This window comes from Salmo trutta, chromosome 10 (assembly GCF_901001165.1).
Source record: "Salmo trutta chromosome 10, fSalTru1.1, whole genome shotgun sequence".
NCBI lineage: Eukaryota > Metazoa > Chordata > Actinopteri > Salmoniformes > Salmonidae > Salmo > Salmo trutta.
This window is the reverse complement of record NC_042966.1, coordinates 22,623,534-22,636,042: the sequence shown is the minus strand read 5'-3', so window position 1 is coordinate 22,636,042 and position 12,509 is coordinate 22,623,534. Positions and strand designations below refer to the sequence as shown.

General features: G+C 44.9%; 1 long non-coding RNA gene across 1 annotated transcript; it reads left to right on the top strand.

Moving 5' to 3' along the window:
• The first annotated feature begins 10,676 nt into the window (after positions 1-10,676).
• LOC115200858 (uncharacterized) lies at positions 10,677-11,488 on the top strand. Its single transcript, XR_003879617.1, has 3 exons — positions 10,677-10,764; positions 10,861-11,028; positions 11,135-11,488. It is a non-coding gene; the product is annotated as an uncharacterized LOC115200858 (long non-coding RNA).
• The last annotated feature ends 1,021 nt before the right edge of the window (positions 11,489-12,509 follow it).

The following is a 12,509-nucleotide window of genomic DNA, read 5'->3' as shown; positions in this document are numbered from 1 at the left end:
GATGGATACACTGCTGCCATGAAGGGATGCACCTGTTTGGCAATGATGTTCAGACAGTATTCAAACATTGAGGTATTCAAACGGTGCTCCAAGGGGCCCAATATGTGTCATTATTTTCAAGGGGGCCAATATGTGCCATGAAAACAGACCCCACACCATCCCATGATCACCATCAGCCTGCAATGTTGTCATGCGGCATTATGGATGCAAGTACTCATGTGGTTTCCTCCATACCCTAGTCCTCCCATCAGCCTGAAACAGCAGTAACCAGGAATCATCAGTCCAGGCAATGTTTTTCAAATTCTCCAGTGTCCAGTATTTTCCTTCCTTTACCCACTGTAAACGCAGTTTCTTTTTTTTTGCTGAAAGAAGTGGAATTATGTATGGTTGTTGGATGCCATATCGCATTTGTGTCATTATTGTGCATTATTTTATGGGTCTTAGCGCACCAATATTGTAGTGGACTGTCAGTTGACTAACTGTAGCTTGTCTGTTGCTACCCACAATTCGTTTCAGCCTCCTTTGTCCTCTTTCATTAGTGACCCGTTTACAGCCTGCGGGTGTCACGCCCTGACCATAGAGAGCCATTGTTTCTCTATGGTTTAGTAGGTCAGGGCGTGACTAGGGGGTGATCTAGTATATCTATATCTATGTTGTGTTCTAGTTTCTTTTTCTATGTTGGTGTTTTGTATGATTCCCAATTAGAGGCAGCTGGTAATCATTGTCTCTAATTGGGGATCATATTTAAGTAGTTATTTTGCCCACCTGTGTTTGTGGGATCTTGTTTGTGTGTAGTTGCCTGTGAGCACTGCATTTGCTTCACGTTTTGTTTGCTGTTTTGTGCGTTTCACGGAAAAATATGTGGAACCCAGATCACGCTGCGCTTTGGTTCGTCTCTCCACAAAATCGTGACAGAAGATCCCACCACTCTAGAAAAAGAAACGCACACCTATAAAGGCGAGGTGCTGGCTAGCGGAGCAGAACACTAGAAAATAAAGGAAAGCCGCACACTCTAAGAGCTCAGATGCAAAAATTTTAATAACCAACGTTTCGACAGCTAAGCTGTCTTCATCAGGGTATCATCACAAACACTGAGAGATGAGTCATTTATATAGTGTCAAGAGACACACAGGTGTTTGTAATCATGGCCAAGTATGGCCTAATATCATTGGTTAACTGAAATATTAAAAAAATGGTATACAAGGAACATACAAAAAGACAAACAAATGGATAACATATGATCATAGCATTTGTAGTCTAAAAAGTATCTAACAAACAATTACAATGGCAAGATCCCACCACAACAGGACCAAGCAACGTGCCCAGGAGGAGAAGGTATCCTGGACTTGGGAGGAGATTTTGGATGGGAAGGGATCCTGGACTTGGGAGGAAATCCTGGCAGGACAGGATCGCCTTCCGGGGTGGCAGACGCAAGGAGAGAAGGGAGGACAGCGACAACGCCGGGGTTTGTGGCCACAAGGAAAGCCCAAAAGACAGCCCAAATTTTTTTGGGGGGGGGCACACGGGTGGTCGGCGGAGCCGGGGAATGAGCCAGAGCCTGTGTGGGAGTCGATAGAGGAAGGTAATGAGAGATACCGGAGAGAGCTTTTGGCAAGGAGTATGCTGCAGCGCAGGCGTGCTGAAGAGCGCCTTCTCAGCCCGGCACCATCTGTGCCAGCTCTACGCACCAAGTCTCCAGTGTGCCTCCACAGCCCAGTACGTCCTGTGATAGCTCCCCGCACTCACCGTGCGGAGTGTGTCATCGTTCCGGTACAATTTGTGCCGGCACTACGCACCAGGTCTCCAGTGCGCCTCCACAGCCCAGTACGTCCTGTGCTAGCTCCCCGCACTCACCGTGCGGTGGTTGTCATCTGTTCGGTACCAGTTGTGCCGGCTCCACGCACCAGTTCTCCAGTACGTCTCCCCAGTCTGGTACGTCCTGTGCCTGCTCCTTGCACTTGCCCTGAAGTGCGTGTCACAAGTCCGATGCCACCTGTGCCGGCTCCACGCACCAGGCTTCCGGCGACGGTCCCCAGTCCAGAGCTCCCGGCGACGGTCCACAGTCCGGAGCCTCCGGCGACGGTCCACAGTCTGGAAACTCCTGCGACGGTCCACAGTCCGGAAACTCCTGCGACGGTCCACGGTCTGGAACCTCCTGCGACGGTCCACAGTCCGGAAACTCCTGCGACAGTCCACGGTCCGGAACCTCCTGCGACGGTCCACGGTCCGGAACCTACTGCGACGGTCCACGGTCCGGAACGTCCAGCTCCAGGGCAGGAGCCTCCCTCTGTGCTGGTGCCCAGTCCAGCTCCAATGCCAGAGTCTTCCTCTGCGCCCGTGCCCAGCCCAGACACGGCTGCCAGTCCCACTCCATGGAGAGAGCCTTCTTCTGCGCCGGTGCTCAGTCCAGATACGGCGTCCAGTCTTGCTCCATGGCAGGAGCCTTCATCAGCACCGAAGTCCAGGCCAGGGCTGGTGTCCAGTCCCGCTCCATGGCAGGAGCCTTCCTTGACACCGAGGTCCAGTCCAGGCACAGTGTTCAGCCCAGGTCCATGGCTGGATCCGCGGGATGAGCGGGTTTTTTGGCCCGCACCAGAGCCGCCACCAAAGCTGGTGGATCTGCGAGCTGAGCGGGTTCTTCGTCCCACACCAGAGCCGCCCCGCTGGCGGGATGAGCGTGTTCTTCGTCCCGCACCAGAGCCACCACCGATGCTGGCGGATCCACGAGCTGAGTGGGTACTTCGCCCCGCACCAGAGCCGCGACCGACACTAATCACCCCCCTACCCTCCCAATTTGGTTTCAGGTTTGCGTCCGGAGTCCGCACCTTCGGGGGGGTACTGTCACGCCCTGACCATAGAGAGACATTGTTTCTCTATGGTATAGTAGGTCAGGACGTGACTAGGGGGTGATCCAGTATGTCTATGTTGTGTTCTAGTTTCTTTTTCTATGTTGGTGTTTTGTATGATTCCCAATTAGAGGCAGCTGGTAATCGTTGTCTCTAATTGGGGATCATATTTAAGTAGTTCTTTTTCCCACCTGTGTTTGTGGGATCTTGTTTGTGTGTAGTTGCCTGTGAGCACTGCATTTGCTTCACGTTTCATTTGCTGTTTATTGTTTTGTGCGTTTCATGAATAAATATGTGGAACCCAGATCACACTGCGCTTTGGTCCGTCTCTCCACACAATCGTGAAAGCGGGTGGCTGGATGTCCTTTGGGTGGTGGACCATTCTTGACACATAGGGAACTGTTGATTGTGAAAAACCCAGCAGTGTTGTAGTTCTTGACACACTCAAACTAGTGCGCCTAGCACCTACTAACATACCCTGTTCAAAGGCACTTAAATATTTTGCCTTGCCCATTCACACTCTAAATGGCACACACACAATCTATGTGTCAATTGTCTCAAGGCTTAAAAATCCTTCTTTAACCTGTTTCCTCCCCTTCATATACTCTGATTTAAGTCGACTTAACAGATGATGTCAATAGGGATCACCTGGATTTACCTGGTAAGTCTATGTCATGGAAAGAGCAGATGTTCCTAATGTTTTGTACACTCAGTGAATAATGGCGTGTATGGACAGTATATTAATAGAAAAGGTGTGTTCATCAGTAGTTATATAGGATGATCCATGACTAGAATACAGTATATACATATAAAGTGGGTAAAACAGTATGTAAACACTATTAAAGTAACCAGTGTTCAATGACTGTGTAGGCCAAAGCAGTCTCTAAGGTACAGGGTAGAGAACCGGGTGGTAACCGGCTAGTAACAGTGACTAAGGTTCAGGGCAGGGTACTGGGCGGAGGCCGACTAGTGGTGACTGTTTAATTGTCGGATGGCCTGGAGATAGAAGTTGTTTATCAGTCTCTCGGTCCCAGCTTTGATGCACCTGTACTGTCTCCTCCTTCTAGAGCAGGGGTGGGCAACCCCAGTCCTCGGGGGCCTGATTGGTGTCACACTTTTTCTCCATCCCTACCAAACACAACTGATTAATCAAATGGCATTCTAAACTGAAGATCATGATTAGGTGATTATTGGAGTCAGGTGTGTTAGCTGGGGCTGGGGCAAAACTGTGACACCAATCAGGCCCCAGACGACTGGAATTGCTCACTCCTGTCTGTGAGGTCCTTTGATGATCTTCTAGGTCTTTCTGTGACTCCGGATGCAGTAGATTTGTATTTGTATTTATTAAGGATCCCCATTAGCTGCTGCAAAGGTAGCAGCTACTCTTCCTGGGGTCCAGCAACATTAAGACAGTCATACACATTTTAAAATATTACATTACATTACATACCGTAACACTTTTCACAACAAATGAAGTGTGTGCCCTCAGACCACTGCTCTAGTATCACATATCTACAATACAAAATCCATGTGTACGTGAGTGTAGAGTGCGTGTCTTATGTGTATGTGTGTCTGTGCCTGTGTGTGTCGCTTCACAGTCCCGCTGTTCCATAAGGTCTATTTTGATCCGTTTTTTATCTTATTCTACTGCTGCTATGGAATATAGTGCGCCTCCCATAGTCTGTTCCTGACTTGGGGACTGTGAAGAGACCTCTGGTGGCATATCTTGTGTGCTAGTAGTGTGTCTGAGCTGTGTGCTAGTAGTTTAAACAACACCTCGGTGCATTCAGCATGTCAACACTTCTTACAAAAACAAGTGATGAAGTCAATCTCTCCTCCACTTTGAGCAATGAGAAATGTACATGCATATTATTAATGTTAGCTCTCCGTGTAGATTTAAGAGCCAGCCTGCTGCTCTGTTCTGAGCCAATTGTAATTTTCCGAGGTCCCTCTTAGTGACCAAACGACTGAATGTTAGTCTAGGTGCGACAAAGCTAAGGCCTGTAGGACCTGCCTTGCTGATAGTGTTGATAAAAAGGCAGAGCAGGATTTTCTTATGGCCAGACTTCTCCCCATCTTAGTTCCTGTTCTATCAAAATGTTTTGGCCATGACAGATTACAATCCTGGGTTACACCAAGCAGTTTAGTCACCTCAATTTACTCAATTTCCACATTATTATTACAAGATTTAGTTGAGGTTTAGGGTTTAGTGAGTGATTTGTCCAAATACATTGCTTTGAGTTTTTTTTAAATATTTAGGACAAACTAATTCCTTGCCACCCATTCTGAAACTAACTGCAGCTCTTTGTTAAGTGTTGCAGTGATTTCACTCGCTGTAGTACCTGATTGAAAAAAATCTGCCCTGGGGAATTCCTGATTCCACCTGGATTATGTTGGAGAGGCTTCCATTACAGAACACCCTCTGTGTTTTGTTAGACAGGTAACTCTTTATCCACAATTTAGCAGGGGGTGTAAAGCCATAACACCTTTTTCCATCAGCAGACAATGATCGATAATGTCAAAAGCCGCACTGAAGTCTAACAAAACAGCTCCCACAATCTTTTAATCATCAATTTCTCTCAGCCAATGACCAGTTATTTGTGTAAGTGCCGTGCTTGTCGAATGTCCTTCCCTACAAATGTGCTGAAAGTCTGTTGTCAATTTGTTTACAGTAAAATAGCATTACATCTCGTCAAACACAATTTTTTCCAAAAGTTTACTAAGGGTTGGTAACAGGCTGATTGGTTGGCTATTTGAGCCAGTAAAGGGGGCTTTACTATTCTTGGATAGCGGAATTACTTTTTTGCTTCCCTCCAGGCCTGAGGGCACACACTTTCTAGTAGGCTTAGATTGAAGATATGGCAAATAGGACTGGCAATATCGTCTGCTATTATCCTCAGTCATTTTCCATCCAAGTTGGCTTGTCATTGTTGATGGACAAAAAAAATAAAAAATCTCTTCCACACTCACTTTACGGGAATCAAAATTACAATGCCTGTCTTTCATAATTTCAGTTATACTTGGATGTATAGTGTCAGCATTTGTTGCTGGCATGTCATGCCTACGTTTGCTAACCATGCCAATGAAAAAATCTAAGTAATTGGCAATATCCGTGATGAAATATTGTGATGAATGAGCCATCTGATTCAATGAATGTTGGAGCTGAGTTTGCCTTTTTGCCCCAAAATTTCATTTAAGGTGCTCCAAAGCTTTTTACTATTACTCTTTATATAAATTATCTTTGTTTCATAGTATAGTTTCTTCTTTTTATTCAGTTTAGTCTCATGATTTCTCAATTTGCAGCACATTTGCCAATCGGTTGTACATCCAGACTTATTTGCCCTTCCTTTTGCCTCATCCCTCTCAATCTGTAACGCAGGCACAGGGAGTCAGGAAACAAGTGCAGTTAGTGAGTTTAATAATAATGAACACGGAACGATACAAAAGAAGAGAAGCGTCTGACATGGAAACATAAACAATACTACCTGATGACTAATAACAGAAGAGTACTATATAAAGGGTGAGTAATCAAGGGAGTAATGAAGTCCAGGTGTGACTGATGATGAGATGCAGGTGTGCGTAATGAGTGTTGCCAGGTGTGAGTAAAGATGGGTTGCCAGGACCGGTGGTTAGTAAACCGGTGACGTCGAGCAGGGGAGTAGACTTGACGCAACTATTCCATTTTTCAATTCCTCATCAAACCTTGGGGATTTAACAGTTTTTACAGTCATTTTATTTATTTCATTAAAAAAAAAAATGACCACCTTTTTTCTCCCCAATTTCCGGATTATGATCTTGTCGTCTCATCGCTGCAACTCGGGAGAGGGGAAGGTCAAGTCATGTGTCCTCCGAAACATGACCCGCCAAACTGCGCTTCTTAACACCCGCTCACTTAACCCGGAAGCCAGCCGCACCAATGTGTCCGAGGAAACACTGTTCAACTGACGACCGAAGTCAGCCTGTAGGCGCCCGGACCACCACAAGGAGTCGGTAGAGCACGATGAGCCAAGTAAATCCCCCCCGGCCAAACTCTCCCCTAACTCGGATGACGCTGGGCCAATTGTGCGCCGCCCTATGGAACTCCCGATCACGGCCGATAATGACACAGCCTGGGATCGAACCTCAGGCTGTAGTTACAGTCATTTTGTTAATGGGTGCATGCTTATTAGTAACTGGAATAAGCTATTTCATAAATGTGTTGAGTGCAGCATCTGGTTGCTCCTCATTACACACCACAGACCAACAAATATTATTTACATCAACAACATAGGAATCATTACAAAACTTATTTAATGAACTCTTATACACTATATTAGGCCCAGACTTTGGAACTTTGGTTTCCCTAGATATTGCTACTATATTGTGATCACTACATCCGATGGATTTGAATACTGCTTTAAGGCAAATTTCTGCAGCATTCGTAAAGATGTGATCAATACATGTTGATGATTTAATTTTGTGTTGTTTGTAACTACCCTGGTAGGTTGAATGCACTGTTTAAAGCTTTTTCTTGAGTGGGCAGCTTGATGAAAGCCAGTCAATTTCGAAATCACCCAGAAAATATACCTCTCTGTTGATATCACATACATTATCAAGCATTTCACACACATTTTCCAGATACTGACTGTTAGCACTTGGTGGTCTATAGCAGCTTCTCACAAGAATGGGCTTTTGGTGGGGCAGATTAACCTGTAGACATATTATTTTAACAGTATTTAACATGAGATCCTCTCTAAGCTTTAGAGGAATGTGGTTCTGACTATAAACAGCAACACCTCCACCATTGGCATTTCTGTATTTTCTGTAGATGTTATAACCATGTATTACTACCACTGTATCATCAAAGGTATTATTTAAGTGAGTTTCAGAGCTTGCCAGAATATGAATGTCATCTGTTACAAGCAAATTATTGATTTCATAAACCTTGTTTCTTAAGCTACATATGTTAAGGTGGGCTATTTTTAGCACTTTTCTGTGATGCTTGATTGTTTTCATTGCTTTACTGGAAAGCTTAGCAGAAGTAGACATGCTCATGTTATTTATGTTTATGCAGTTTGAGCTGCACACAGTGGACTTCCTACTAAGGCCCGCCTCAGTGCTAACAGTATAACACTTGTTCAAAGGCACATGATTACTGCATACAATAGCTGTAGGATCAGCAGTGGTATTCAGGGCAGTTACAGGGACATACATTAGGTTACTTACATTGTGTCTACCAATGGGATAATGTACATTTGCTGAATCATTATGACAACTCAGCGACACAATGGTAGGGATTAACCTAGCTGGGTGATTGATAAGTCATTGTCTCAGCGTAGCCTTATAATGCTGTGAAAAGAACCAGGAACACAAATGATTTGGTATGATCCCATTCTCCTTATAAAATTTGCTTTGTTTCCAGAAGATATCAAAATTGTCAATAAATGTTACACCCACAAAGCTGCAATAGTTACGTAGCCAGTTATGGATGTCTAGAAGCCTGCTGAAATGTTTAACGCCACGGTTTAGGGAGGGCACAGGGCCAGATATTATGGGGCGTTTGTTGGTGTCAAGCAAAGACCCAGTCAGTTCTTTAAAATCCATCGTCAGCTGTTCTGTCTGCCCTTCATAATTTCATTGAATCCCACATGAACTATGATATACTCAATTTCCTGATGCAGGGTTAAATGTTTTGGAGCAGCTTATTGATGTCCTGTACTCGTGCTCCTGGGTATCACAACATTTTTGCTCCAGGGACTGAGACATTTCTCAATCCTTGAACTGCCCAATACAACAGCCGGAGAAGGGGAGGGAGAAATCTGCCATGTCCTGGAAGGCAGGCAGTGTTCTCCCTATAATGCGTTGGTCTGACCGCACCACCCTCTGGAGAGCCCTGTGGTTGCGGACGGTGCAATTGCCATACTAGGCGGTGATACAGCTCGAAAGGATGCTCTCAATGATGCATCTGTAGAAGTTCCTCAGGGTCTTAGGGGCTAAGCCAAATTTCTTCAGGATCCTGAGGTTGAAGAGGCGCTGCTGCAACTTCTTCACCACACTGTCTGTGGGACCATTTCATGTCGTCAGTGAATGTACGCCGAGGAACTTGAAGCTTTAGACCCTCTCCACTGTGGCCCTGTCAATGTGGATAGGGGCATGCTCTCTCTGCTGTCTCATGTAGTCCACTATCAGCTCCTTCGTTTTGTTGATGTTGAGGGAGAGGTTTTTTTCCTGGCACCACTCCGCCAGGGCCCTCACCTCCTCCCTGTAGGCTGTCTTGTCATTGTTTGTAATCAGGCCTACCACTGTTGTGTCGTCAGCAAACTTCATGATTCAGTTGGAGACATGGGTGGCCACGCAGTCATGGTTGAACAGGAAGTACAGGAGGGGGCTGAGCACATACCCCTATCGGGCCCCAGAGTTGAGGATCAGCGTGGTGGAGGTGTTGTTGCCTACCTTCATCACTGGGGGTGGCCTCTCAGGAAGTCTAAGACCCAGTTGCACAGGGAGGGGTTCAGACCCAGGGCCCTGAGCTTATTGATGAGCTTGGAGGGCACTATGGTGTTGAAGGCTGAGCTGTAGTCAATGAACAGCATTCTTACATAGGTATTTCTCTTGTCCAGGTGGGATAGGGCAGTGTGCAGTGCTTTGGCAATTACGTCGTCCGTGGATCTGTTGGGGCGGTATGCGAATTGTAGTGGGTCTAGGTTTTCGGGTAAGGTGGAGGTGATATTTTCCTAAACTAGCCTCTCAAAACACTTAATGATGACAGAAGTGAGTGCTACGGGGTGATGGTCATTTAGTTCAGTTACCTTCGCTTTCTTGGGTACAGGAACAATGGTGGACAGCTTGAAGCAAGTGGGAACAACAGACTGGGATATGGAGAGATTGAATATGTCAGCAAATATTTTTGTTTGTCATTCAAATTAAATCTGCAAACATTTCTCTCCACCTTATGGCAAAATTAGGATAATTGCAGCAAACTTGCTTTTAAACGACAACATTTTCTTTACGCCCCATGGCAAAATATGTAGATTTGCAGAAAATTCACTCTAAGTGTTTTGCTTGCAAGGTGAGGGCTCCATCGCATTTCTCTGTGTATGTCTCCATCGTGTGGCCATATTTAATACTGGAGCTCATTACTGAGATGCAATCAATCAAAATTCACATTTATTCACACATTTCTAATTTGTGCTTCTGCTTCTGCATTGATTGCTTTTTGGGGATTTAGGCTGGGTATCTGTAAAGCACTTTGTGACAGCTGCCAAAATAAAAAGGCTTTATAAAATACATTTGATTTGAGATGCAAGCAGCATAACATCCGTTTTTCAACAGCTGGACAAATATAGCTTACATCAAACAAAGGTATAGCCAATAAATTCAATGATATACTCCCCCTAGATAGAACATGGGTGACTTCATAACTAATAAATAACGCTGGTCATTCCTAAGAAGTGTCCAGCAGATGTTTGTTGTGGGCCATAAACGAATTTCTTAATATTATGGACAACGACTTAGAACACAGCTCTTTGTGTTCCTAGAAGCACATGGTTAAAACGCATGGGAATTATTTCAGGCTTTTACAGGAATTTGGGAAACTTAAAGGCCATGAACAACTTTTTGGCAGCAGCTGACAAGACAGTTAAAAAATATATTATAGGTTGTTCATTTGAAGTGTCCACATTTCTTTGTTCTGGAGTAGCCTATACCAGTTGCCTCATCTGTGAGTGGACAAGCGCATATGTATCGGTAAATATGTGAGTTGTATGCGTAATATTCGAGTAAATAAGTAGAATTGTATTAAATATCAATTTTAATATATACTTTTATAAAATTCTGGTTTATGTTTTCAGAAATATAATTGTGGTGGTCTTCGTGTCACTTGCCCTGATTCTGAGCCCCCGGGTTTTGTGGCTCACAACAGACGGTTTGATCCATCTGAGTAAGTTGACTTTACGCGCATAACATTATTTCAATATAATAGATTTTTTTAAACAATTTATAGTAAAGTCATGTTTTTGTTACTTTTTTCCTTCAGAAAATGTTTCGGGAAGCTCAGCTTCATTCAGAGGGAAGGGAATGCGACTTACGTGCGGGACAGGGAGCTGGCCTCGGAGGTTCCAACCGAGACAAAGTTCGAACTGTTCGATCCAAGGAACACTTTACGCACCGCCAAATTCAACTATACCTGGGACTTTGGCAGCGGGTATGTCTGCCTGTTTATCATCGAATATATGTTTTGTTGTTTTCCTTTTCGCAGGTTAGGCTATATATTTAAATATTATGTGGTTGTTTTATTCTGGTTTTGTAAGGGAGGTGCTTGAGGGATCGGAGCCGTATGTGCACCATAACTACTTGTCCTCTGGAAAATACACTCTGCGGCTGAGAGTGGGGGCCCAAGTGAACAAAAGCTCTATTCCACTAACTGGGGTATACACCATGGACATTAGTGTTGGGTAGGTTGGCAGAATACACATCATTTTTGTTTAGAATTATTTCGTTTGAAATTGTATTGCATATCTCTGTTATTTTCCAGACCCCATCAGAAATATTGAGTTGAAAGGCCCTTTGAGTTTTCCAGGTTTCCAGAAACAACAGTCTGGCTATTCATGTGGATGGAAGGTGGATACAGTCTCTCAGTAGGAATTAACACACATACAACATCATAAACATGCATAACACATAAAATAATCATTTATTCTCTCTCTTCCTCTCTTTGGTTCCCAGTCCTCCAATGTGGGTGTGCTATATTCATTCTCATTAGCTTTCTCTCCTCTCTCTCTCTCTCTCTCTCTCTCTCTCTCTCTCTCTCTCTCTCTCTCTCCTCCAGTCCTCCAATGTGGGTGTGCTATATTCATTCTCATTAGCTTTCTCTCCTCTCTCTCTCTCTCTCTCTCTCTCTCTCTCCTCCAGTCCTCCAATGTGGGTGTGCTATATTCATTCTCATTAGCTTTCTCTCCTCTCTCTCTCTCTCTCTCTCTCTCTCTCTCTCTCTCTCTCTCTCTCTCTCTCCTCCAGTCCTCCAATGTGGGTGTGCTATATTCATTCTCATTAGCTTTCTCTCCTCTCTCTCTCTCTCTCTCTCTCTCTCTCTCTCTCTCTCTCTCTCTCTCTCTCCTCCAGTCCTCCAATGTGGGTGTGCTATATTCATTCTCATTAGCTTTCTCTCCTCTCTCTCTCTCTCTCTCTCTCTCTCCTCCAGTCCTCCAATGTGGGTGTGCTATATTCATTCTCATTAGCTTTCTCTCCTCTCTCTCTCTCTCTCTCTCTCTCTCTCTCTCTCTCTCTCCTCCAGTCCTCCAATGTGGGTGTGCTATATTCATTCTCATTAGCTTTCTCTCCTCTCTCTCTCTCTCTCTCTCTCTCTCTCTCTCTCCCCTCCAGTCCTCCCATGTGGGTGTGTTGGAGGTTCCTACAGAACTGTGTATCAGCAACCCCTACAGGCTGTCACCTGGCCATGCTGTATGATAACACATTCTGACTGAACCGCATCTTCATGGCTTTAGGAGTCCACTGTCTTGACATCAGTGCCCGTAACGACATCAGCAAACTGCAGACGTCCTACAGCATCTTTGTGAGGAGAGATCGTAAGTCAGGCGTTATCATGTGGTCTGTGGCGATACGGTCCAGTTTAGTCATGCTAGGCTGAAGCGACAGTACAGTACACACTCTCTCCTCTCACTATGA